The sequence below is a fragment of the Pristiophorus japonicus genome, chromosome 21 (assembly GCF_044704955.1).
Source record: "Pristiophorus japonicus isolate sPriJap1 chromosome 21, sPriJap1.hap1, whole genome shotgun sequence".
NCBI lineage: Eukaryota > Metazoa > Chordata > Chondrichthyes > Pristiophoridae > Pristiophorus > Pristiophorus japonicus.
In genome coordinates, this window is record NC_091997.1 from 78,437,611 (window position 1) to 78,464,540 (window position 26,930).

At 47.3% G+C, this 26,930-nt stretch overlaps 1 long non-coding RNA gene across 2 annotated transcripts in view; it reads right to left on the bottom strand.

The window, feature by feature from the left end:
* Window positions 1-1,820: 1,820 nt before the first annotated feature.
* The window catches only part of LOC139233725 (uncharacterized), a 43,338-nt gene continuing 18,228 nt past the window's right edge, over window positions 1,821-26,930 (bottom strand). Inside the window, exons 2-3 of one of the 2 annotated variants that reach the window (XR_011588202.1) lie at window positions 6,802-6,911; window positions 1,821-2,838 (exon numbers count right to left, since the gene is read on the bottom strand). This is a non-coding gene — a long non-coding RNA (uncharacterized lncRNA). Of the gene's footprint in view, window positions 2,839-6,783; window positions 6,912-26,930 lie in introns of both variants that reach the window. The other variant, XR_011588203.1, reaches the window with a different exon arrangement.

Below are 26,930 nucleotides of genomic sequence, written 5' to 3' on the forward strand. Positions count from 1 at the left end.
AAAGAGATGATGGGACAACTTGAGATGGTAATGGCGGAAGTTAGAAAAAGCTGAGTCTAGATAGGGTGTGAATGACAGAATAATTACCCGCTGCCATGGAAACAGAGAGAGAAAAACATGCATACGATCAGGGGACGGGTTAATTAAAAAAGGAGGAAAGAGAGAAAAATATGGGCAGAGGTTATGGTCTGAAATTGTTGAACTCGATGTTGAGTCCAGAAGGCTGTATATTGACTCTTTTCTATGCCTGCATTCGGCTGATACAACCTCAGAGGGCAGCTCACCATTTCACTCCCTGTCCTAATACGCTGTATCTTTCTGCATCTGCTCGGTTAAAGAACCAAGGCAATCTAAGTGAACTAGTAGTATAGTATTAGGCAGTCCCTCGTATTGAGGATGACTTGCTTCCACACCAAAAAGGGATGAGTTCACGGGTGTTTCAATGAAGGACCGAATATTCCATCTTGAAGGGTGGAAGATGCCTGTGCGTGGATTTTTTTTAACGTGGGATGGCTGTTGCACACCAGCCACCACACGGGCTTGACAGAGCTAGGTCTTGGTCCAGTGTCAAAGGTTAACCAAGACGCCTGGAGACCAGCTCTGCCGCACGGACCCAGTGCACACTCTACTGTTCATAGATCACAGTGTGGGCTGGCCCATGCTGCCCCTGGGCCCTCGTCTCTTCTGGGCACAACTAGCAGAGAAACAGCTAAAGAGAGTCAGCTTGCTCCCTCGAGAAAAAGCTTACTACAGACTGTTTACCGATGCTATCATTGCTGACCATCAATTGGCTATAATGAGGGAGATATCTCTACATTCCTTTAACCAATCAGGATGAGACTGGTGTCAGAAGGCCTCACCCTTCCCACTAATCAAACCTGATTGTGGAGTCCTGTGTCTGCCAATGAGTCTCGTTGGTTTGGCTTTTCTCCCAGCGAGACAGACTTTGTATCTACGATTTTTACGAGCCTCCTATTAATCTCGAGAGTTCTTTCTCCACACAGTGTCAGCTGTGGCTCAGTGAGCAGCACACTTGCCTCTGAATCAGAAGGTTATGGGTTCAAGAGCACAACAAAATCCAGCCTGACACTCCCGTGCAGTGCTGAGGAAGCGCTGCACTGTCGGAGGTGCTCTCTTTCGGATGAGACGTTAAACCGAGGCCCCGTCTGCTCGCTCAGGTGGACATAAAAGATCCCACGGCACTATTTTGAAGAAGACCAGGGGAGTTATTCCCGGGTGTCCTGCCCAATATTTTATCCCTCAATCAACATACCAAAAACAGATTACCTGGTCGTTATCACATTGCTGTTGGTGGGAGCTTGCTGTGCACAAATTGGCTGCCGCGTTTCCCACGTTACAACAGTGACTACACTCCAATTGTACTTCATTGGCTGTAAAGCGCTTTGTGATGTCCGGTGGTTGTGAAAAGCACTGTACAAATCCAAGCCTTTATTCCTTCTTTTCACACAAATGGAAAGAAGTAACGTCTTGAAGTTCCATTCAGTGATTCCTGAGTGATGAGCGTCAAGGATAAAGGCTCCACATACCAGGGATGCCTATAGTATAATGACAGATCTTCCTGTTGCAATTAATCAAACTGTTTTATGGCTTTAATTAGTATATGGCCGGCAGCTCAGAACATTTTATGGCTGAAAAACCTGGCGAGTCTTTGAACTATCTGATAATTGTGTTAGCTATAAGCCATTTCCCCGCTTCCAGTTTGACAGCAGAACTCTACCGTGTGTGGTCATTTTTAGGGCGATCCCCCCCCCCCCCCTCACCAAACCTCAAAGGAACCCAATGGCACTTAGCAGGGCGCTGTTCCGCCAACCTTCCCACCTTGGTGGCAAACAAAACAACAACAACTTGTATTTATATAGTGCCTTTAACATCGTAAAACATCCCAAGGAACTTCACAGGCAAAACAAATAAATTTGATGCTGAGCCACATAAGAAGAAATTACGGCAGGAAACTTGGTCAAAGAGGTAGGTTTTAAGGAGCGCCTTAGAGGAGGAAAGAGAGGTAAGAGAGGTGGAGAGGTTTAGGCAGGGAGTTCCAGAGCTTGGGGCCCAGGCAATGGAGGCACGGCCACCAATGGTTGAACGATTATACTCAGGGATGCTCAAGAGGGCAGAATTAGAGGAGCGCAGACATCTCGGGGGCTTGTGGGGCTGGAGGAGGTTACAGAGATAGGGAGGGGCGAGGCCATGGAGGGATTTAAAAACAAGGATGAGAATTTTGAAAATGACCAGTGCTCCCCCCCCCCAACCCCCACCAAGGTCTTCTCGGTGCTCCATACTGCACTGAAATTGCACAGGAATCAGCTGCTTTATGGTGATCACACAGTGTTGCTCAAGACAGTAGTTGCATTCCTCACACTGTAAACAGGTGCAGGTGGGGTTATTGAAGCTGGTGATTCATCGGCTCACCCATTGTAATATCGCTGCACCATCTTGTGCAAAATAAAAAAGTGTGACACTGCGGGTTCGGGGTTCTTGTATGTAATGCTGGAGCAGTGCAAGCAAGATTCTGTTAACCCTTGATTAACTCCATTAAAGTCGTGTCCGTTCAGTGGGCAGCACACTCTCCTCTGAGTCAGAAGGTTGTTGTTTAAGGTCCTACTCCAGGGACTCGAGCACAAAAATCTAGGCTGACACTCCCAGTGCAGTGCTGAGGGAGCACTGCACTGTTGGAAGTGCTGTCTTTCGGATGTGACGTTGAACCGAGGCCCCGTCTGCTCTCTCAGGTGGATGTAAAAGATCCCATGGCACTATTTTGAAGGAGAGCAGGGGAGTTATCCCCAGTGTCCTGGCCAGTATTTATCCCTCAATGAGCATCTGTATAAAACAAAAACAAATCATTTGGTCAATTTCATGTTGTTGTTTGTGGGAGCTTGCTGTGCGTGAATTGGCTGTCCAGTTTCCTACAATAGAACAGTGACTACACTTCATTGGCTGTAAAGCACTTGGGGACATCCTGAGCTGGTGAAAGGTGCTATATTTTTTCTTTCTTTTAAGCACATAAGGGGTCGAAATTCGTTACCGCCATTTTAGAGGCGGTGTTACCGCCTGAGTGCTGAATTTACAGACAAAGGTGAGGGAGCGGCACTAAAATGTGGCGTTGTATGCTCACCCTCGGGCGGGAGCTCAGGAGGCCGACTGAATTTTGTACCAGGAGGCTGCCGCCGTGCCCGCTGGGAAACGGGAAGAAATGGGAAGAAAGAAAAAAAAACCTCAAACTTCTCCGACCCACACACACAAACGTCCCCAATGAAGAAATAAAGAAAGAATAAAACTTACCTCGCTCTCTGGCCAATTCCTCCTGAGTTCGGCTGGTCACTCATCACTTGTTTCAGGCTGTAAGAACGACTGCCGGGAATGCCAACGTTCAAACTAAACATCGCCATAGAGACGCCAAGGACGCGCTTCACGCGTACTGACGTCATGGTTTCCATGGCGTTAGCCGGCGGGATGTTAAGTTTTAACAACCTTAAACAAGGACCATCGAATTTCGCGTCCGGTGTGACGAGCACCCAGCGCCACTCCCAACCGTCTAACTCCCAGTTAAAACCTAACGCCAGCGTTATCAGCAGCCGTTAGCAACCGGATTTCGACCCCTGAGTCTTTTCGTGTTTCTTACTGATTGAGCTTCAGAACAAATGCTACAGTCACTGAGAAAAAGGAGTTCAAAGAAAAGGTTGCACATTTGCGCAGAATATTTGTGATGTATGGCATGAATAGCCTGGGGCTCTTTTCTGCAGAAAAGCGAAGGCTGACAGGTGACCTGATAGAGATCTTCAAAATGATGAAGGGGTTCGATTGGGTAGACGTAGAGAAGATGTTTCCACAGGTAGGGGATAAAAAAACTAGGGGCCACAAATATAAGATAGTCACTGATAAATCCAATAGGGAACTCAGGAGAAATGTATTTATACAAAGAGTGGGTAGAATGTGGAACTCGCTACCACAAGGAGTGGTTGAGATACACAGCATAGAGGCATTTAAGAGCATGCTAGAGAAAGACACGAGGGAGAAAGGGGATGCTCAGGAGGGCAAAATTAGAGGAGAGCAGATATCTCGGGGGTTGGAGGAGATTACAGAGGTAGGGAGGGGTGAGGTCATGGAGGGATTTGAAAACAAGGATGAGAATTTTGAAATCGAGGCGTTGCTTAACCGGGAGCCAATGTAGGCCAGCGAGCACAGAGGTGATGGGTGAACCGGAACTTGGTGCGAGTTAGGACACGGGCAGCCGAGTTTTGGATGACGTCAAGTCATTTGGTTTCATCCTTCCTGAAAGGCAACCCTGCCATCTTTCTGACACAGTATCGAGATATTCCTTAAATGTTTCCAGTGCCCTAATCAATTGTGCACCTCCACCTTCCTTCACCCCAACAATTCATCTGCCAAGGTCCCACTAGTAAGAGTTCAGTTCTAAAACCCTCCCTCCTCGCCACCTTCCTTTCCACATTTTAGATTCTCCTTTAAACCCAAGCTTTTGGTTGTCCCTCTGAATCTCTCCTTCTTTGGATTACCATACGATTTATCTTACATCTCTCTGAAACAGCTTGGACTGCTTTTCAACATTAAAGGCAAATTATTGTTGACTTGCCCAACCTTCCAGGCAATCCATTCGAACTATTGATCTTATTTAAAAAGAAAATCGTGTTGGCTGCCCTGAACTTGCTCCTCAATGCCCTGGACTGCATAAAGAAGCCCTACTAAAACTGAAGTCAATGGGAATCAGGGGGAAAACTCTCCACTGGCTGGAGTCATACCCAGCACAAAGGAAGATAGTTGCGGTTGTTGGAGGTCAATCATCACAGCCCCAGGACATCGCTGCAGGAGTTCCTCAGGGCAGTGTCCGAGGCCCAAACACCTTCAGCTACTTCATCAATGACCTTCCCTCCAACATCAGGTCAGAAGTGGAGATGTTTACTGATGATTGTACAGGTTCAGTTCCATTTGCAACTCCTCAGAAAATGAAGCAGTCTGTGTCCACATGCAGCAAGTCCTGGACAACATTCAGGCTTGGGTTGATAAGTGTCAAGTAACATTCGCGCCACACAAGTGCCAGGCAATGGCCATCTCCAACAAGAGAGAGTCTAACCACCTCCCCTTGTCATTCAACCGCATTACCATTATCAAATCCCCCACCATCAACATCCTGGAGGTCACCATTGACCAAAAACATTACTGGACCAGCCACATAAATACTGTGGCCACAAGAGCAGGTCAGAGGCTGGGTATTCTGCGGTGAGTCATCTCTTAACCCCCCCAAAGCCTTTCCACCATCTATAAGGCACAAATCAGGCGTGTGACGGAATACTCATCACTTGCCTGGATGAGTGCAGCTCCCACAACACTCAAGAATCTCGACACCATCCAGGACAAAGCAGCCCGCTTGATTGACAGCCCATCCAACACCTTAAACATTCACTCCCTCCATCACTGACGCACCGTGGCTGCAGTGTGCACCATCTACAAGATGCACTGCAGCACCTCCAAAATCCACGAACTCTATACTACCTAGAAGGACAAGGGAAACAGGAACATGGGAACACCACCACCCCCACGTTCCCCTCCAAGTCACACACCATCCTGACTTGGAAATATATCGGCTGTTCCTTCATCGTTGCTGGGTCAAAATCCTAGAACTCCCTCCCTAACAGCACTGTGGGAGCACCTTCACCACACGGACTGCAGCGGTTCAAGAAGGCGGCTCACCACCACCTTCTCAAGGGGCAATTAGGGATGGGCGCCAACCTTGCCAGCGACGCCCACTTGCCAGGAACGAATAAATAAAAAATCTCTCTCATCTTGGCAGACCTGAGTATTGTTCTCGGTTTACTTTCTTCTTGGGAAGGTTAAGTAAAGCTGCGTGGGAAAAAGGTTGGAAGAGCTTATACAGGTCAACATAGTTATTAAAAAAAAGAAAGCAGAATGGGGAACGGCAAAGAAAGGGGAACCGTGGGGATTAGCCTCATTGATTGAAATCACGACATAACTGAAACATAGCTGTAACTGGGACAGGATTGGTAATTAAATATGCCTGGGTGTAAAGCTTTCAAAAGAGAGAGGAAAGGAAGAAAAAGGCGGAGGGCTAGAGGTATTGATTAACAACATTAAACCATTGGAGCATCAAGATTTAAACAAAGAATGGTCCAAAGAGAACCCGTACAGATTGTATTGAAGACTAACAAGGCACATTACTGGGAGTATATTACGGACTGCCAAATACTCGAAAGGAAATTGAGGATGAAACATACAGACAATTAGAGAGAGATTTGTTATAATTGTCGGAAATACTTGTTATGTATGTAACTATGTAAGACTTGCCACCAGAGGGCGCGACTGTTGGAGTCCTAATAGTCACCTGCACACACGTGCAGGGCCAGTATAAAAGGTTGGCTGCCATGTTGTTTAGGCACTCTGGAGTTGGAATAAAGAAGATTAAGGTCACTCTAAGTTTAACTCACAGTACTCAGCCTCGTGGAGTTCTTCTATACACAACAATACTCATTATCCCAAAATTAACCAGGATGGGGAAAATATTGGTGGTCAACTGGGGTCAGTTTCTTGCAGTGTGTTCAGGACCATGTTGTTATTCTGACAAATCACTACCTGACCTGATTCTGGGTAATGAAGTGGGCAGCCTAAAAGTAAAGCTACATTTGGAAACTAGCAACCCAACAGAATTAGCTTCAGTATAAGGATAGAAAAGGGAAATCAAAAAAAGAAATTGCAGGAGGATCTCTTCTGTCGTTTCCTGCTGGCTTCACTCACTTGTCATTTAATAATTACCGTGTTCTGTCTTCACCAACGTGTTCTTCTTTAAACAAAGCAAGCAATGCAGTACAGAGCTCAGAATCTCGTGTTTCGGTGCAGCTTTGACGAGAAGACGGCTGAGGTTCCTGCGTTTTTAACATGGAAATGTTGATAATTAACAGAGTATAGATAATGCAAACTACCGCACAAATGGGTGGGGTTGGGGGGGGGGGGGGTCACCTTGGATCATTGGAGTACACAGCTTGAAACATTTATATTTATAGTGGAACGACATGCACTAAACAGGAGTCGAGTACAGTTCTCTCCTGATAAACAAATAATCGCTTGCCAGGAAATCTCCCGCATAACTCTGAAGTTCTAAGTGCAGCGTTTAAAATTTACCAATCCACAAAAATACTATACGACAGCCCAGTTTCCCATTTACTCAGCAAAAACCAACAGGAAATACATAATACTCCTTTTCTTAGGCAGTCCCTCGTATCGAGGGTGAATTGTTTCCATGGCAAAAATGGAGGAGTCCACAGGTGTTTCGATGAAGGACCTGATATTCCCGGTCCCGAACTACATGTTGAAGAGCGTAAGATGCCTGTGGTGGATTTTTTTAACGTGTAGTGGCCGTTGCACCTCGAGTCTTGTCACCGCGAGCATGCAGCAACCAAGCGCAGGCAGCTGAAGGAGCGTGCAGCAAACCAGTCCCACCCACCCTTTCCCTCAACCACTGTCCCACCTGTGACAGAGACTGTAATTCCCGCATTGGACTGTACAATCACCTGAGAAACATAGAAACATAGAAAATAGGTGCAGGAGTAGGCCATTCAGCCCTTCGAGCCTGCACCGCCATTCAATGAGTTCATGGCTGAACATGCAACTTCAGTACCCCATTCCTGCTTTCTCGCCATACCCCTTGATCCCCCGAGTAGTGAGGACTACATCTACCTCCTTTTTGAATATATTTAGTGAATTGGCCTCAACCACGTTCTGTGGTAGAGAATTCCACAGGTTCACTACTCTCTGGGTGAAGAAGTTTCTCCTCATCTCGGTCCTAAATGGCTTACCCCTTATCCTTAGACTGTGACCCCTGGTTCTGGACTTCGCCAACATTGTGAACATTCTTCCTGCATCTAACCTGTCTAAACCCGTCAGAATTTTAAACGTTTCTATGAGATCCCCTCTCATTCTTCTGAACTCCAGTGAATACAAGCCCAGTTGATCCAGTCTTTCTTGATAGGTCAGTCCCACCATCCCGGGAATCAGTCTGGTGAACCTTCGCTGCACTCCCTCAATAGCAAGAATGTCCTTCCTCAAGTTAGGAGACCAAAACTGTACACAATACGCCAGGTGTGGCCTCACCAAGGCCCTGTACAACTGTAGTAACACCTCCCTGCCCCTATACTCAAATGCCCTCGCTATGAAGGCCAACAGGCCATTTGCTTTCTTAACTGCCTGCTGCACCTGCATGCCAACCTTCAGTGATTAATGTACCATGACACCCAGATCTCGTTGCACCTCCCCTTTTCCTAATCTGTCACCATTCAGAGAGAGTCTGTCTCTCTGTTTTTACAACCAAAGTGGATAATCTCACATTTATCCACATTATACTTCATCTGCCATGCATTTACCCACTCACCTAACCTATCCAAGTTACTCTGCGGCCTCATAGCATCCTCCTCACATCTCACACTGCCACCCAACTTAGTGTCATCCGCAAACTTGGAGATACTACATTTAATCCGCTCATCTAAATCATTAATGTACAATGTAAACATCTGGGGCCCCAGCACAAAACCTTGCGGTACCCAACTAGTCACTGCCTGCCATTCTGAAAAGTCCCCATTTACTCCTACTCTTTGCTTCCTGTCTGACAACCAGTTCTCAATCCACGTCAGCACACTATCCCCAATCCCATGTGCTTTAACTTTGCACATTAATCTCTTGTGTGGGACCTTGTCGAAAGCCTTCTGAAAGTCTAAATACACCACATCAACTGTTCCCCCTTGTCCACTCTACTGGAAACATCCTCAAAAAATTGCAGAAGATTTGTCAAACATGATTTCCCTTTCACAAATCCATGCTGACTTGGACCTATCATGTCACCTCTTTCCAAATGCGCTGCTATGGCATCCTTAATAATTGATTCCATCATTTTACCCACTACCAATGTCAGGCTGACCGGTCTATAATTCCCTGTTTTCTCTCTCCCTCCTTTTTTAAAAAGTGGGGTTACATTAGCTACCCTCCACTCCATAGGAACTGATCCAGAGTCTATGGAATGTTGGAAAATGACTGTCAATGCATCCGCTATTTCCAAGGCCACCTCCTTAAGTACTCTGGGATGCAGACCATCAGGCCCTGGGGGTTTATCGACCTTCAATCCCATCAATTTCCCCAACACAATTTCCTGACTAATCAGGATTTCCCTCAGTTCCTCCTTCTTACTAGACCCTCTGACCCCTTTTATATACAGAAGGCCATTTGTGTCCTCCTTAGTGAATACCGAACCAAAGTACTTGTTCAATTGGTCTGCCATTTCTTTGTTCCCAGTTATGACTTCCCCTGATTCTGACTGCAGGGGACCTACATTTGTCTTTACTAACCTTTTTCTCTTTACATATCTATAGAAGCTTTTGAAGTCCATTTTAATGTTCCCTACAAGCTTCCTCTCGTACTCTATTTTCCCTGCCATAATCAAACCCTTTGTCTTCCTCTGCTGAGTTCTAAATTTCTCCCAGTTCCCGGGTTCGCTGCTATTTCTGGCCAATTTGTATGCCACTTCCTTGGCTTTAATACTATCCCTGACATCCCTTGATAGCCACAGTTGAGCCACCTTCCCTTTTTTATTTTTACGCCAGACAGGGATGTACAATTGTTGTAGCTCATCCGTGCGGTCTCTAAATGTCTGCCATTGCCCATCCACTGTCAACCCCTTAAGCATCATTCGCCAATCTATCCTAGCCAATTCACGCCTAAACCTTCAAAGTTACCCTTCTTTATGTTCTGGACCATGGTCTCTGAATTAACTGTTTCATTCTCCATCCTAATGTAGAATTCCACCATATTATGGTCACTCTTCCCCAAGGGGCCTCGCACAACGAGATTGCTAATTAGTCCTCTCTCATTACACAACACCCAGTCTAAGATGGCCTCCCCCCGAGTTGGTTCCTCGACATATTGGTCTAGAAAACCATCCCTTATGCACTCCAGGAAATCCTCCTCCACCGTATTGTTTCCAGTTTGGTTAGCCCAATCTATATGCATATTAAAGTCACCCATGATAACTGCTGCACCTTTATTGCATGCACCCCTAATTTCCTGTTTGATGCCCTCCCCAACATCACTACTACTGTTTGGAGGTCTGTACACAACTCCCACTAGCGTTTTCTGCCATTTGGTATTCCGTAGCTCCACCCATACCGATTCCACATCATCCAAGCTAATGTTTTTCCTTACAATTGCATTAATTTCCTCTTTAACCAGCAACGCCACCCCGCCTCCTTTTCCTTTCTGTCTATCCTTCCTAAATGTTGAATTCCCTTGGATGTTGAGTTCCCAGCCTTGGTCACCCTGGAGCCATGTCTCCGTGATGCCAACCACATCATATCCGTTAACTGCTATCTGCACAGTTAATTCGTCCAACTTATTCCGAATACTCCTCACATTGAGGCACAGAGCCTTCAGGCTTGTCTTTTTAACAGACTTTGACCCTTTAGAATTTTGCTGCAAAGTGGCCCTTTTTGTTTTTTGCCTTGGGTTTCTCTACCCTCCACTTTTACTCATCTCCTTTCTGTCTTTTGCTTCTGTCTCCATTTTGTTTCCCTCTGTCCCCCTGCATTGGTTCCCATTCCCACCATAATAGTTTAACTCCTCCCCATCAGCACTAGCAAACACTCCCCCCTAGGACATTGGTTCCGGTCCTGCCTAGGAACAGACCGTCCGGTTTGTACTGGTCCCACCTCCCCCAGAACCGGTTCCAATGCCCCAGGAATTTGAATCCCTCCCTGCTGCACCACTGCTCAAGCCACGTATTCATCTGCGCTGTCCTGCGAGTCCTACTCTGACTAGCACGTGGCACTGGCAGCAATCCTGAGATTACTACTTTTGAGGTCTTACCTTTTAATTTAGCTCCTAGCTCCTTAAATTCGTCTTGTAGGACCTCATCCCGTTTTTACCTATATCATTGGTACCAATGTGCACCACGACAACTGGCTGTTCACCCTCCCTTTTCAGAATGTTCTGCATCCGTTTCGAGACATCCTTGACCCTTGCACCAGGGAGGCAACATACCATCCTGGAGTCTCGGTTGCGGCCGCAGAAACGCCTGTCTATTCCCCTTACAATTGAATCCCCTATCACTATCGCTCTCCCACTCTTTTTCCTGCCCTCCTGTGCAGCAGAGCCAGCCATGGTGCCATGGACTTGGCTGCTGCTGCCTTCCCCTGATGAGTCATCCCCCTCAACAGTACTCAAAGCGGTGTATCTGTTTTGCAGGGGGATGACCTGCACTACCTTCCTTGCACTGCTCTTCCTGTTGGTCTTCCATTCCCTATCTGGCTGTGGCCCCTTTACCTGCGGTAAGACCAACTCACTACATGTGCTAATCACGTCATTCTCAGCATCGTGGATGCTCCAGAGTGAATCCACCTTCAGCTCCAATTCTGCAACGCGGTCCGTCAGGAGCTGGAGGCGGATACACTTCCCGCACGTAGTCGTCAGGGACACCGGAAGTGTCCCTGAGTTCCCACATAGTACAGGAGGAGCATATCAAGTGTCCGAGCTCTCCTGCCATGACTTAACCCTTAGATACACTTAATTTGGCGACAACAATGTTAACAGGTTACTTACTGATATAAAAAGAAAAACAAAAGCTACTTACCAATCACCAGCCAATCACTTACCCCTTTGGCTGTGATGTCACCTTTTGATTTCTTTCTACTTTTTTGCTTTCTCTCCCAGCTGGAGCTGCACAAGCTCGCCTCCCCGACTCACGCTAGGCCTCCCCGACTCACGCTGGCCTTTTGTAGGCCTGGGACGCTGCTGCTCCGCCTCTCGACCTCCCGCTGGGCCTCCCTGACTCACACTGGCCTTTTGGTGTGGAAGCAAGTCATCCTCGTTCGAGGGACCGCCTATGATATTGATGATTTACTATGTGTCAACTGCTTGAGGAATGACAAATGTAGCCACCACCCGGGCTTGACAGAGCTAGGTCTTGGTCCTGTGGCAAGGATTAGCCAAGACGACTGGAGACCAGCTCTGCTGCACGGACCTAGTGCGCACACATATAGCAGTGTGGGCTGGATCATGCTGCCCCAGGACCCTTGCCTCTTCTGGGCTCCCGAACTCACGCCCCTCCTGGGCTCCGATCACGTTGCGTCATAATACTAACATACAAAATTACACAAGTTTATTTCAATCCGAGTCACAGGATTGTGGGTTCCTGCCCAATCCCGAGCACATAAACTAAGCTGACGCTCCAGTTCCGACATTGCCCGAAACCCGTCCTTTGGGTGAGAAGTTGAATCCCGCAGCCTGTTCCGTCAGTTCAGGTGGACATGAAAGACCCATTGGATCTAATGGAAGAGAAAAAAGGAGAATTCCTGGTGTCCAGGCTTGGTTTTTATCCCTCAACCAACAGCACCAAAAACAGACGAACAAGTCATTGGAATTTTGTGGCTTTGCTGTGTGCAACAATGGCTCATCATCATAGGCAGTCCCTCGGAATCGAGGAAGATCTGCTTCCACTCTAAAAATGAGTCCTTGGGTGGTCTCCGCAATGTAAGTGCTCTACTCGCAACTCCTTCACGGCAAACGAACAATGACTACTGCATTTGTCCATACATTAGTCAGTCATTCTATTTAACCCTTGCCACTGGATAAAGGCCTAGCTCTGTCAAGCCCATGCGGTGGTTGATATGCAACAGTCACCACACGTTAAAAAAATCCACGCACCGGCATCTCCACCACTTCAATTGGAGTTCAGGACTGGAACATCGGGTCCTTCATTGAAACATCTGTGAACTCGTCCCTTTTGATCAGGCCAACATCCCCAGCATCGAAGCACTGACCACACACGACCAGCTCCATTGGGCAGGCCACATTGTTCGCGCATGCCCAACACAACGCTCCCAAAGCAAGCGCTCTACTCGGAACTCCTACACGGCAAGCAAGCCCCAGGTGGGCAGAGGAAACGTTTCAAAGACACCCTCAAAGCGTCCCTGATAAACTGCAACATCCCCACCGGCACCTGGGAATCCCTGGCCCAAGACCGCTCTAAGTGGAGGAAGAGCATCCGGGAGGGCGCTGAGCACCTCGAGTCTCGTCGCCGAGAGCATGCGGAGGACAAGCGAAGGCAGCGGATGGAGCGTGCGACAAACCAGTCCCACCCACCCGTTCCTTCAACCACTGTCTGACCTACCCGTGACAGAGACTGTAATTCCCATATTGGACTGTTCAGTCATCTGAGAACTCACTTTTAGATTGGAAGCAAGTCTTCCTCGATTCTGAGGGACTGCCTATGATGATGATGTTGATTTATTATGTCTCAACTGCTTGAAAAATGACAAATGCAAATATTAGTTTCAGTGTGTCAAGCATGACTTTGACACAATGGCAATGTAAAGTTATAGCTTGCTGCACGGCAACATTGTATTGGGAATGACATTGCAAGTAATAGGAGTTTATAGAAGTAGGAATGACCCATTGAGGTCATTGAGCCCATTTTTCACATGCACCAGAAACAACTTGCTCCGCCCTGGATTCGCTCCAACCGATCCCGTTTCCGAAGGAAAACAAACAATCAAAGATAAAACTATCAAGAATAAAGAATTTTAGGAAACGTTTTCCCTGACTTTTCCCGAACTTATTCCTTCCCAAACACCTCTGCCTCACTTTCCCTAGCTTTTCAAACATGCTTTCAGACCCCTCACTATTTCTGCATCTGTATCTGGGATCTGTTCCCTTATTTCTGCAAGCAAAAACTCTAAAGTATTAGTCTAACGTTAGAATCCAAAATGGACAACCGTCACTGCATGTATTGTCCAATTGAAACATATAGATTCTGAGGGGGCTCGACAAGGTAGATGCAGAGAGGATGTTTCTCCTCGTGGGGGAATCTAGAACTCGGGAGCATGGGGCTAGACTTTTGCCTTCATTGTCGGCGATTTTCTCGGCATTACAGCTGTTTTTCCGCCCGGCGAAAGTTTCCACTTAAGTTTTTGAACGTTATCGCCCATATCTGAAGTCACCCGCCGGGACCAAACTGCCCACGTGCAATGGCAAGAACTACCGCAGGGCATAAGTTTGGCCTAAACCGTCGACGTCCAGATCTCCGAGAGACCCACCCTGTAAAAGCCCTGCAAAGAAACGTAAGTTAAAGGTTCTTTATTTATTTTTTTAAATTTTTAAATGGCGATTCGGAATGCTATTTAGGAATGCTTTGCATGTTTTTTTTTTACTGACATTTTTTTTTAAGTTTTTCCCCCTCCCTAGACCCAACCGCAGCCTTGGACTAAATTTTACTCCTTACCGTCCATTCTGGTAATGACGGCCCGTGTTACTAACTTTCCACTTAACCACCGAGAAAACTGCCGACAATGAGTGTGCAACGCCTATTATCGCGCTGGGCAATTAGTTCTAATTACCGTACTTTAAACATAAAAATGGAAATTCTTGCCAGCGTTACTCACCGAACGTTAGCGATTCTTCTCAGCGGACAATCGGGCGTTGAGGGGCTTTAGGAAAAGTCTAGCCCATCGTCTCAGAATAAGGGGCCGCCCATTTAAAATGGAGATGAGGAGGAATTTCTTCTCTCAGAAGGTTGTGAATCTTTGGAATTCTCTGCACCAGAGAGCTGTGGAAGCTGGGTCATTGAACATATTTAAGGTGGAGATAAGACAGATTTTTGAGCGATGAGGGAGTCAGCGGTTATGGGGAGCAGGCAGGAAACTGGAGCTGACCCCAAGATCAGACCAGCCATAAACAGAAGAACATAAGAAATAAGGGCAGGAGTCCGCCATTTGGCCCCTCGAGCCTGCACTGCCTTTCAATAAGATCATGGCTGATCTGATCTTGGCCTCATCTCCACTTCCCTGATAGGGAGGGATTTGAAAATAAGTATGAGAATTTTGAAATCGAGGCATTGCTGAACCTGGAGCCAATGTGGGTCAGTGAGCACAGGGGTGATGGGTGAGCGTGACTTGATGCAAGTTTAGCAACGGGCTGCCGAGTCTTGGATGACCTCAAGTTTACATTGGGTAGAACGTGGGAGGCCAGCCAGGAGTGCGTTGGACTAGTCCAGTCTAGAGGTAACAAAGGATTGTGACTTAGGAATAGTGATCAGGCGAAATCTTCCTGCTGTGTTTAGGAAATTAGCAATAAGCAATAACTAGGGGAAATCATCTCCCGTCTAGTGCTTTACCGACATACATTCTGATGTCTCTCAGTATCTCTCATCTTGCTGTACAAACACAGGATCAGACCTGTTTATTAATGGTGAGAACATTGCAGGAGTTAAGCTCTCTTCTGCCACAACTTGCTCATTACCTGTAACTGTTGCCATACCATAATGTGCATGCAAATCTAGGTCCATTCGTTGCTGGAAAACATGCCAATCATGTTACATCAGACCAATGTTCCCTGTAAGCAGCGTTTTGTTCCGCATGGCCTGTTGCTTTTATTGCGCGGTGCCTTCAAATTTCTGCGCATGCGCGGTGCTTACAATGTAAACGCCGGTGAGGGCCTGCTCAGGACTTTTCAGATCACTGCCCGGTTGCGCGCACATTAGTGGGAACATTGCATCAGACTGTGAATTCCTGTCAGATTGTATTACAGCAGCATTGAGCTGCTTTTATTTCTGCTGGGTCTGTCCTTCACAAGTCTGGCAAGTTTATTATGGTATCGTCAGCTCTTGCACAAGATGCTTTTAAAAATAACCGGCACTCGCTTATTTTTATAATAGTGCGGTAATGTATTTTTTTATCATTCGTTCCTGCAATGTGGGCGTCGCTGGCAAGGCCGGCATTTATTGCCCCTCCCTAATTGCCCTTCAGAAGGTGGTGGTGAAGCCACCTTCTTGAACCGCGGCAGTCCGTGGGGTGAAGGTGCTCCCGCAGTGCTGACGTTGTCGTAGCAGTTTGGTATAACTGAGTGGCTCGCTGGGTCATTTCAGAAGACAGTTAAGAGTCAACCACGTTGATTAAGTGATAAATATTGGCTAGGACATAGCGCCATGGGATCTTTTACATCCACCTGAGAGAGTAGTCAGGACCTCGGTTTAACATCTCATCCGAAAGGTGGCACCTCCGACAGTGCAGCATTCTCCCAGCACTGCACTGGAGTGTCAGCCTAGATTTATGTGCTCAAATCCCTGGAGTGGGATTTGAACCCACAACCTACTGACTCAGAGGCGAGTGTGCTACCTGTTATGTATGGAGAAAGAGTCAGACTGAACACTGTGAGCTCAAAGTAACGCGTGACCTTAGTCTTTTATTGCAGGTCTCCAGAGTTTCTCTCCAACCTCCGAGGCCTCCTTAAATACCTGTGCTCTCAAGGGATTATGGGATCCATTGGGACTCCAGGGGATGAGCCCTCTGGTGGCCTTCATTGCGAGAGGGATGGAGTACAAAAGCAGGGAGGTCCTGCTGCAACTGTATAGGGTATTGGTAAGGCCGCACCTGGAGTACTGCGTGCAGTTTTGGTCACCTTACTTAAGGAAGGATATACTAGCTTTGGAGGGGGTACAGAAATGATTCACTAGGCTGATTCCGGAGATGAGGGGGTTACCTTATGATGATAGATTGAGTAGACTGGGTCTTTACTCGTTGGAGTTCAGAAGGATGAGGGGTGATCTTATAGAAACATTTAAAATAATGAAAGGGATAGACAAGATAAAGGCGGGGAGACTAGAATTAGGGGGCACAGCCTCAAAATACGGGGGAGCCAATTTAAAACCGAGTTGAGAAGGAATTTCTTCTCCCAGAGGGTTGTGAATCTGTGGAATTCTCTGCCCAAGGAAGCAGTTGAGGCTAGCTCATTGAATGTATTCAAGTCACAGATAGATAGATTTTTAACCAATAAGGGAATTAAGGGTTACGGGGAGCAGGCGGGTAAGTGGAGCTGAGTCCACGGCCAGATCAGCCATGATCTTATTGAATGGCGGAGCAGGCTCGAGGGGCTAGATGGCCTACTCCTGTTCCTAATTCTTATATTCTTATGTTCTAATGTGGCTGTACAGAGTAAATACAAGTTTACATATATAGCAACATTCCCCCCAAAGTCACTAGTGTAACTATTTACAATGTGAGTCGATCTGGGGCCCTTCTTGATTGTCTTGGTTTGAAAGCTGGTGTTGTTGAATCATTTGTTGGGCCCTCGCTAGGCTGCTGTGCAGCTGGCCTTGCTGGGCTGCTTGGTGTGTTGGGCACTGCAGGGCTGCTGTGGATGATGGATTCTGCTTCGTGGTCAACCGTGGTGCCGGTTGCCAATGGTGTGTATGTTGGGGGATCAAAAAAGGTAGGGTCCAAGGTAGGTTGCTCAGGATAGTCCGTGAATCTGAGTTTGACTTGGTCCAAGTGTTTCCAGTGAATGAGTCCATTTGAAAGTTTGGCCTGAAACACCTTGCTCCCCTTTTTGGCCACGACAGCCACTTGGGACCTTGTCCATAATTCAATACAAATACAGCATCACTGATTTCAATCTCGCGTGACACATTTGTGACACATTTGTGTTATCATGGTATGTACTCTGTTGAAGCCGCCTGCTCTCTACCTGTTCACGTAGATCAGGCTGAATGAACGACAGCCTTGTCTTTAGTGCTCTTTTCATGAGCAGTTCAGCAGGTGGGTTCCAGTGAACGAGTGGGGTCTCGTGCGGTAGCTAAGCAGGACTCAGGATAGGCGAGTCTGCAGTGAGCCTTCAATTACCCTCTTCAAGCCTTGCTTAATGGTTTGCACTGCTCTCTCTGCCTGACCATTGGACGCTGATTTAAATGGGGCAGATGTGACATGTTTGATCCCGTTATGGTTCATGAATTCTTTGAACTCAACACTGATAAAACATGGCCCGTTGTCGCTCACAAGGACATTGGGTAGCTCGTGTGTGGTAAACCTGGCCCGCAGGCTTTCAGTAGTGGCAGCGGACGTGCTAGCCGATATCATCCCATATTCAATCCACTTGGAGTACTCATCTACAACCACAAGGAACATTTTACCCAAGAACGGGCCTGCATAGTCGACGTGTACCCTCGACCACAGTTTGGAGGGCCAAGACCATAAACTTAGCGGCACCTCCTTGGGTACATTGCTTAACTGCGAGCATGTATTACATCTGTGAACGCAGGACTCTAAGTCCGCATCGATGCCTGGATAGGTACTGTGGACGTCATTGATGAAAATGCCTCTGTCCTTCTTGGAAACCACTATTTGATTCCCCACAGAAGGCAGTCTGCCTGTATAGACATTTCATCTTTGCAACGCTGGAACAGCTTTATCTCTTCCTGCATTTCCACTGGGAAACTGGACTAACTCCCGTGAAGCACATAGTTTTTGACTCGGAAAAATAAGGGGTCCTGGCTCATCCTGGTTTTGATCTGCCAGGCAGTGACGGGTAATTTCTCACTCTCAAAAGCTTCCATACCATGGCTAAATCTGCGGGCTGCGCCATTTCCACCCCTGTGGTAGGCAATGGCAGCCAACTGAGAGCATCGGCGCAGTTTTCTGTGCCTGGCCTGTGGCGGATGGTGTAGTTGTATGCGTACAATGTGAGCCCCCATCTCTGGATGTGGGCCAATGCATTGGTATTTATCCCTTTACTCTCAGAAAACAGGGATATAAGTGGCTGATGGTCAGTTTCCAATTCGAATTTTAGCCCAAATAGGTATTGATGCATTTTCTTTATCCCATAGACACACGCTAACGCTTCTTTCTCAATCATGCTGTAGGCTCTCTCAGCCTTAGACAGACTCCTGGATGCATAAGCAACTGGTTGCAGTTTCCCGAAATCATTGGCTTGTTGCAATACACACCCGATGGCATATGACGACGCATCACATGCTAGTACCAAACGCTGACATGGATCATACAACACAAGCAATTTGTTTGAGCATAACAATTTTCTCGCTTTCACAAAGTCATTTTCTTGGCTTTTGCCCCAAACCCATTCATCCCCTTTTCATAGTAAGAAGCTACCAAAGTAGTTCAGGAGTCCAAGAAACGATTGCAGCTCTGTCACGTTCTGTGGCTTCGGTGCGTTCTCAATTGTCTCCGTCTTCGAATCGATGGGCCTGATGCCGTCCGCCGCAATCCGCCTCCCCAAGAACTCCACTTCAGGTGTCAGGAAAACGCACTTCGAGCGTTTTAATCTGAGCCCCACGCGGTTGAATCGACTAAGAACCTCCTCCAGGTTCTGCAGATACTTGACTGTGCCCGCCTTTGACCAAGATGTTGTCCTGGAAAACCACAGTGCTCGGGACCGACTTCAGTAAGCTTTCCATGATTCTCTAGAATATCACCGCCGCTGATCGAATTCCAAATGAGCACCTGTTATAAATTAAAAGACCTTTGTGCGTGTAGATGCAGGTGAGACCCTTCGATGATTCCTCCAGTTCCTGCATCATGTAGGCTGAAGTCAAATCCAGCGTCGTGAATGTCTTTCCTCCCGCCAGCATTGCAAAGAGGTCGTCAGCCTTTGGTAGTGGGTATTGGTCCTGCAGGGAGAAACGCTTGATAGTTACTTTGTAATTGCCACAGATTCTGATGATGCTGTCTCCCTTGAGGACAGGAGCGATCAGGCTGGCCCACTCGTTGAACTCGATTAGTGAAATTATGCCCTCTTGTTGCAGCCGGTCGAGCTCAATCTCTACCCTTTCTCTCATCATGTGTGGTACTGCTCTCGCCTTGTGATGGATGGGTCACGCCCCCGGAATTAGGTGGATCTTCATTTTTGCTCCTTGGAATTTCCCGATGCCTGGTTCAAAATGCGAAGGGAACTTGCTTAAGACCTAGGCACACGAAGTGTCGTCAGCGGGCGATAGCGCTCGGACATCGTCCCAGTTCCAACGTATATTTCCCAGCCAGCTCCTGCCAAGCAGCGTGGGATCATCGCCCGGTACCACCCGAGTGGTAGCTTGTGCACTGCTCCATTGTCGGAGCACTGCCGATTATGGGAATCAGTTCTTTTGTGTAAGTTGTTAGTTTCGTATGAATTGGAGTTAAGACTGGCCTTGAGGCCTTGTTGCACCACAATCTTTCGAAATTCTTTTTGCCCATGTCCTCGTGCCCGTGTCCAGTTCCATTGACACTGGGAATCCATTAGTTCAACATTCAGCAATATCGGGGGACAATTCGTGGTGAATGTGTGCACCCCATGTACCTTTGCCTCCTCGGTCTGAGGCTCTGGTTCGTCGTGATCCTCAGTGGATCTATCCTCCTCTGCAACATGGTGGTTTGCAGGGTTAACAGGATTTGCAACTCGCCTGCACATACGTTGGAGATGTCCCATTGATCCACAGCCCTTGCAAATGTACCCTTTGAATCGGCATGAATGGAAATGATGATCACCCCCGCAGCGCCAACAAGGTGTTAATGGCGGGAGTCGAGAGAGGCAGCGGCTTATAAAAGGCTCAGCAGTCCGGGGAGCGTCGAGAGAGGCGGGAGTCGAGAGAGGCAGCGGCCTATAAAAGGCTCAGCAGTCCGGGGAGCGTCAAGAGAGGCGGGAGTCGAGAGAGGCAGCGGCCTATAAAAGGCTCAGCAGTCCGGGGAGCGTCGAGTGAGACGGGAGTCGAGAGAGGCAGCGGCTTATAAAAGGCTCAGCAGTCCGGGGAGCGTCGAGAGAGGCGGGAGTCGAGAGAGACAGCGGCTTATAAAAGGCTCAGCAGTCCGGGGAGCGTCGAGAGAGGCGGGAGTCGAGAGAGGCAGCGGCCTATAAAAGGCTCAGCAGTCCGGGGAGCGTCGAGAGAGGCGGGAGTCGAGAGAGGCGTACCGGTGCAGCTCCAGCTGGGAGAGAAGGCAAAAAAGGCAAAAAAGAAGTAGAAAGAAATCAAAAGGTGACGTCACAGCCAACGTGGTAAGTGATTGGCTGCTGATTGGTGAGTAGTTTTTCTTTTTCTTTATTAGTCAGTAACTTTTAACATTGTTGTCGGCAATTTAAGTGTATCTAAGGGTTAAGTCATGGCAGGACAGCTCGGTCACGTGATATGCTTCTCCTGTACCATGTGGGAACACGGGGACAACACCAGTGTCCCTGACGACTACATGTGCGGGAAGTGTGTCCACCTCCGGCTACTGACGGTCCGCGTTGCGGAGTTGGAGCTGAAGGTGGATTCACTCTGGAGCATCCACGATGCTGAGAATGACGTGAGTATCACGTGTAGCGAGTTGGTCTTACTGCAGGAGAAGGGTCCACAGCCAGCGAGGGAATGGAAGACCAACAGGAAGAGTAGTGCAAGGAAGGTAGTGCAGGGGTCCCCTGTGGTCATCCCACTGCAAAACAGATACACTGTTTTGAGTGCTGTTGAGGGGGATGACTCATCAGGAGTGGGCAGCAGCAGCCAAGTTCATGGCACCGTGGCTGGCTCTGTTGCACAGGAGGGCAGGAAAAAGAGTGGGCGAGCGATAGTGATAGGGGATTCAATTGTAAGGGGAATAGATAGGCGTTTCTGCGGCTGCAACCGAGACTCCAGGATGGTATGTTGCCTCCCTGGTGCAAGGGTCAAGGATGTCTCGGAGCGGGTGGAGGACATTCTAAAAAGGGAGGGAGAACAGCCAGTTGTCGTGGTGCACGTTGGTACCAATGACATAGGTAAAAAAAGGGATGAGTTCCTACTAAATGAATTTAAGGAGCTAGGAGCTAAATTAAAAAGTAGGACCTCAAAAGTAGTAATCTCGGGATTGCTACCAGTGCCACGTGCTAGTCAGAGTAGGAATCGCAGGATAGCTCAGATGAATACGTGGCTTGAGCAATGGTGCAGCAGGGAGGGATTCAAATTCCTGGGGCATTGGAACCGGTTCTGGGGGAGGTGGGACCAGTACAATCCGGACGGTCTGCACCTGGGCAGAATCGGAACCAATGTCCTCGGGGGAGTGTTTGCTAGTGCTGTTGGGGAGGAGTTAAACTAATATGGCAGGGGGATGGGAACCAATGCAGGGAGATAGAGGGAAACAAAAAGGAGGCAAAAACAAAAGACAGAAAGGAGATGAGGAAAAGTGGAGGGCAGAGAAACCCAAGGCAAAGAACAAAAAGGGCCATTGTACAGCAAAATTCTAAAAAGGACAGAGGGTGTTAAAAAAACAAGCCTAAAGGCTTTGTGTCTTAATGCAAGGAGTATCCGCAATAAGGTGGATGAATTAACTGTGCAAATAGATGTTAACAAATATGATGTGATTGGGATTACGGAGACGTGGCTCCAGGATGAGCAGGGCTGGGAACTCAACATCCAGGGGTATTCAACATTCAGGAAGGATAGAATAAAAGGAAAAGGAGGTGGGGTAGCATTGCTGGTTAAGGAGGAGATTAAGGCAATAGTTAGGAAGGACATTAGCTTGGATGATGTGGAATCTATATGGGTAGAGCTGCAGAACACCAAAGGGCAAAAAACATTAGTGGGAGTTGTGTACAGACCTCCAAACAGTAGTAGTGATGTTGGGGAGGGCATCAAACAGGAAATTAGGGGTGCGTGCAATAAAGGTGCAGCAGTTATAATGGGTGACTTTAATATTCACATAGATTGGGCTAACCAAACTGGAAGCAATACGGTGGAGGAGGATTTTCTGGAGTGCATAAGGGATGGTTTTTTAGACCAATATGTCGAGGAACCAACTAGAGGGGAGGCCATCTTAGACTGGGTGTTATGTAATGAGAAAGGATTAATTAGCAATCTCGTTGTGCGAGGCCCCTTGGGGAAGAGTGACCATAATATGGTGGAATTCTGCATTAGGATGGAGAATGAAACAGTTAATTCAGAGACCATGGTCCAGAACTTAAAGAAGGCTAACTTTGAAGGTATGAGGCGTGAATTGGCTGAGATGGATTGGCGAATGATACTTAAGGGGTTGACTGTGGATGGGCAATGGCAGACATTTAGAGACCGCATGGATGAACTACAACAATTGTACATTCCTGTCTGGCATAGAAATAAAAAAGGGAAGGTGGCTCAACCGTGGCTATCAAGGGAAATCAGGGATAGTATTAAAGCCAAGGAAGTGGCATACAAATTGGCCAGAAATAGCAGCGAACCTGGGGACTGGGAGAAATTTAGAACTCAGCAGAGGAGGACAAAGGGTTTGATTAGGGTAGGGAAAATGGAGTATGAGAAGAAGCTTGCAGGGAACATTAAGACGGATTGCAAAAGTTTCTATAGATATGTAACGAGAAAAAGGTTAGTAAAGACAAATGCAGTCAGAATCAGGGGAAGTCATAACGGGGAACAAAGAAATGGCGGACCAATTGAACAAGTACTTTGGTTCGGTATTCACGAAGGAGGACACGAACAACCTTCCGGTTATAAAAGGGGTCGGGGGGTCTAGTAAGGAGGAGGAACTGAGGGAAATCCTTATTAGCCGGGAAATTGTGTTGGGGAAATTGATGGGATTGAAGGCCGATAAATCCCCAGGGCCTGATGGACTGCATCCCAGAGTACTTAAGGAGGTGGCCTTGGAAATAGTGGATGCGTTGACAGTCATTTTCCAACATTCCATTGACTCTGGATCAGTTCCTATGGAGTGGAGGGTAGCCAATGTAACCCCACTTTTTAAAAAAGGAGGGAGAGAGAAAACAGGGAATTATAGACCGGTCAGCCTGACATCGGTAGTGGGTAAAATGATGGAATCAATTATTAAGGATGTCATAGCAGTGCATTTGGAAAGAGGTGACATGATAGGTCCAAGTCAGCATGGATTTGTGAAAGGGAAATCATGCTTGACAAATCTTCTGGAATTTTTTGAGGATGTTTCCAGTAGAGTGGATAAGGGAGAACCAGTTGATGTGGTATATTTGGACTTTCAGAAGGCGTTCGACAAGGTCCCACACAAGAGATTGATGTGCAAAGTTAGAGCACATGGGATTGGGGGTAGTGTACTGACATGGATTGAGAACTGGTTGTCAGACAGGAAGCAAAGAGTAGGAGTAAATGGGTACTTTTCAGAATGGCAGGCAGTGACTAGTGGGGTACCGCAAGGTTCTGTGCTGGGGCCCCAGCTGTTTACACTGTACATTAATGATTTAGATGAGGGGATTAAATGTAGTATCTCCAAATTTGCGGATGACACTAAGTTGGGTGGCAGTGTGAGCTGCGAGGAGGATGCTGTGAGGCTGCAGAGCGACTTGGATAGGTTAGGTGAGTGGGCAAATGCATGGCAGATGAAGTATAATGTGGATAAATGTGAGGTTATCCACTTTGGTGGTAAAAACAGAGAGACAGACTATTATCTGAATGGTGACAGATTAGGAAAAGGGGAGGTGCAAAGAGACCTGGGTGTCATGGTACATCAGTCATTGAAGGTTGGCATGCAGGTGCAGCAGGCGGTTAAGAAAGCAAATGGCATGTTGGCCTTCATAGCAAGGGGATTTGAGTACAGGGGCAGGGAGGTGTTGCTACAGTTGTACAGGGCATTGGTGAGGCCACACCTGGAGTATTGTGTACAGTTTTGGTCTCCTAACCTGAGGAAGGACATTCTTGCTATTGAGGGAGTGCAGCGAAGGTTCACCAGACTGATTCCCGGGATGGCGGGACTGACCTATCAAGAAAGACTGGATCAACTGGGCTTGTATTCACTGGAGTTCAGAAGAATGAGAGGGGACCTCATAGAAACATATAAAATTCTGACGGGGTTTTTAAGGTTAGATGCAGGAAGAATGTTCCCAATGTTGGGGAAGTCCAGAACCAGGGGTCACAGTCTAAGGATAAGGGGTAAGCCATTTAGGACCGAGATGCGGAGGAACTTCTTCACCCAGAGAGTGGTGAACCTGTGGAATTCTCTACCACAGAAAGTTGTTGAGGCCAATTCACTAAATATATTCAAAAAGGAGTTAGATGAGGTCCTTACTGCAAGGGGGATCAAGGGGTATGGCGAGAAAGCAGGAATGGGGTACTGAAGTTGAATGTTCAGCCATGAACTCATTGAATGGCGGTGCAGGCTAGAAGGGCCGAATGGCCTACTCCTGCACCTATTTTCTATGTCTATGTTTCTATGTTTCATCACCCTTGATGGTGGACTCTAGGATATCTGCGGACGTGTAGCTGCAGACATGTGTGGCCTGCGCTGTACGTTGCGATTTGAAAACAACATCACTTTGTTCACAGTACTTGTAGCAGCACTTGTGTGCTGAGAGATTTGCTTAGTATTGTCACTGGTGGCAATGAATGCCTGGGCTATCGCTATGGCCTTACTCGAGGTTGGGGTCTCTACAGTCAAATGTTTGCGAAATATGGTTTCGTGGCCAATGCCAAGTACAAAAAAGTCTCTGAGCATGTGCCCAAAAATATTCTTCAAATTCACAATGTCCTGCAAGGCGTCTTAGCTAGGCGACATAACTCGTCACTTCCTGGCCTTCAGACTTTTTGTAGGTGTAGAACCGGTACCTCGCCAACAGAACGCTTTCCTTCGGGTTCAAATGCTCTCGGACCAGTGTGCACAAATCATCGTATGATTTCTCCGTGGGTTTCGCTGGAGTGAGCAGATTCTTCATGAGACCATACGTTGGTGCTCCACAGACGGTGAGGAGGATCGCTCTTCGTTTGGCAGCGCTCTCTTCCCCGTCTAGCTCGTTGGTCACGAAGTATTGGTCGAGTCGCTCCACAGAAGTTTCCCAATCATCTCCCTCCGAAAATTTCTCCAGGATGCCCACTGTTCTTTGCATCTTTGGGTTCGCTATCTGCATCTCATCGCCAGTTGTTATGTATGGAGAAAGCGTCTGACTGAACACTGTGAGCTCAAAGTAAAGAGTGACCGTAGTCTTTTATTGCAGGTCTCCAGAGTGCTTCTCCAACCTGTGAGGCCTCCTTAAATACCTGTGCTCCCAAAGAATTATGGGATCCCTTGGACACCAGGGGATGAGCCCTCTGGTGGCTGTACAGAATAAATACAAGTTTACACAGATAACACTACCGACTGATCTTCTTGCCAAAACAAGATTGATTTAGGTCCACATCTGAACATAAGAAAAAGTACTTCATTAGCTGTAAAGTGTTTTGGGGCACTCTGAGGTTATGAAAGACATTATAAGAACATAATAAATAGGAGCTGGATTAGGCCATTTTGCCCCTCGAGCCTGCTTCGCCATTCAATAAGATCATGGCTGATCTGATCTTGGCCTCAGCTCCACTTCCCTGCCCGCTCCCCATAACCCTTCACTCCATTATCACACAAAAATCTGTCTACCTCCACCTTAAATATACACAGCTCTCTGGGGCAGAGAATTCCATTGATTTACAACACACTGAGAAGAAATTCCTCCTTATCTCAGTTTCAAATGGGCGGCCCCTTATTCTGAGACTTATGTCCCCGAGTTTTAGTTTCCCCTATGAGTGCAGATATCATCTCTGCATCCACCTTGTCGATCCTCCTCATTATCTTATAAGTTTCAGTAAGATCACCTCTCATTCTTCTGAACTCCAATGTGTATAGGCCCAACCTACTCAACCTATCTTCATAAGTCAACTCCCTCATCTCCGGAATCCACCTAGTGAACCTTCTCTGAACAGCCTCCAATACAAGTATATCATTCCTTAAATACGGAGACCAAAACTGTATACAGTACTCCAGGTGTGGCCTCACCAACACCCTGTACAGTTGTAGCAGGACTTCTCTGCTTTTATACTCCATCCCCTTTGCAATAAAGGCCAACATTCCATTTGCCTTCCTGATTACTTGCTGTGCCTGCATTCTAACTTTTTGTGTTTCATGCACAAAGACCCCCAGGTCCCTCTATACTGCAGCACTTTGCAATTTTTCTCCATTTAGATTATAATTTGCTTTTGTATTATTTCTGCCAAAGTGGATAACCTCACATTTTCCCACATTATACTCCATCTGCCAAATTTTGCCCACTCACTTAGCTGTCTATATCCCTTTGCAGATTTTTTGTGTCCTCCTTACAACTTGCTTTCCCACCCACCTTTGTATCATCAGCAAACTTGGCTACATTACACTCGGTCCCTT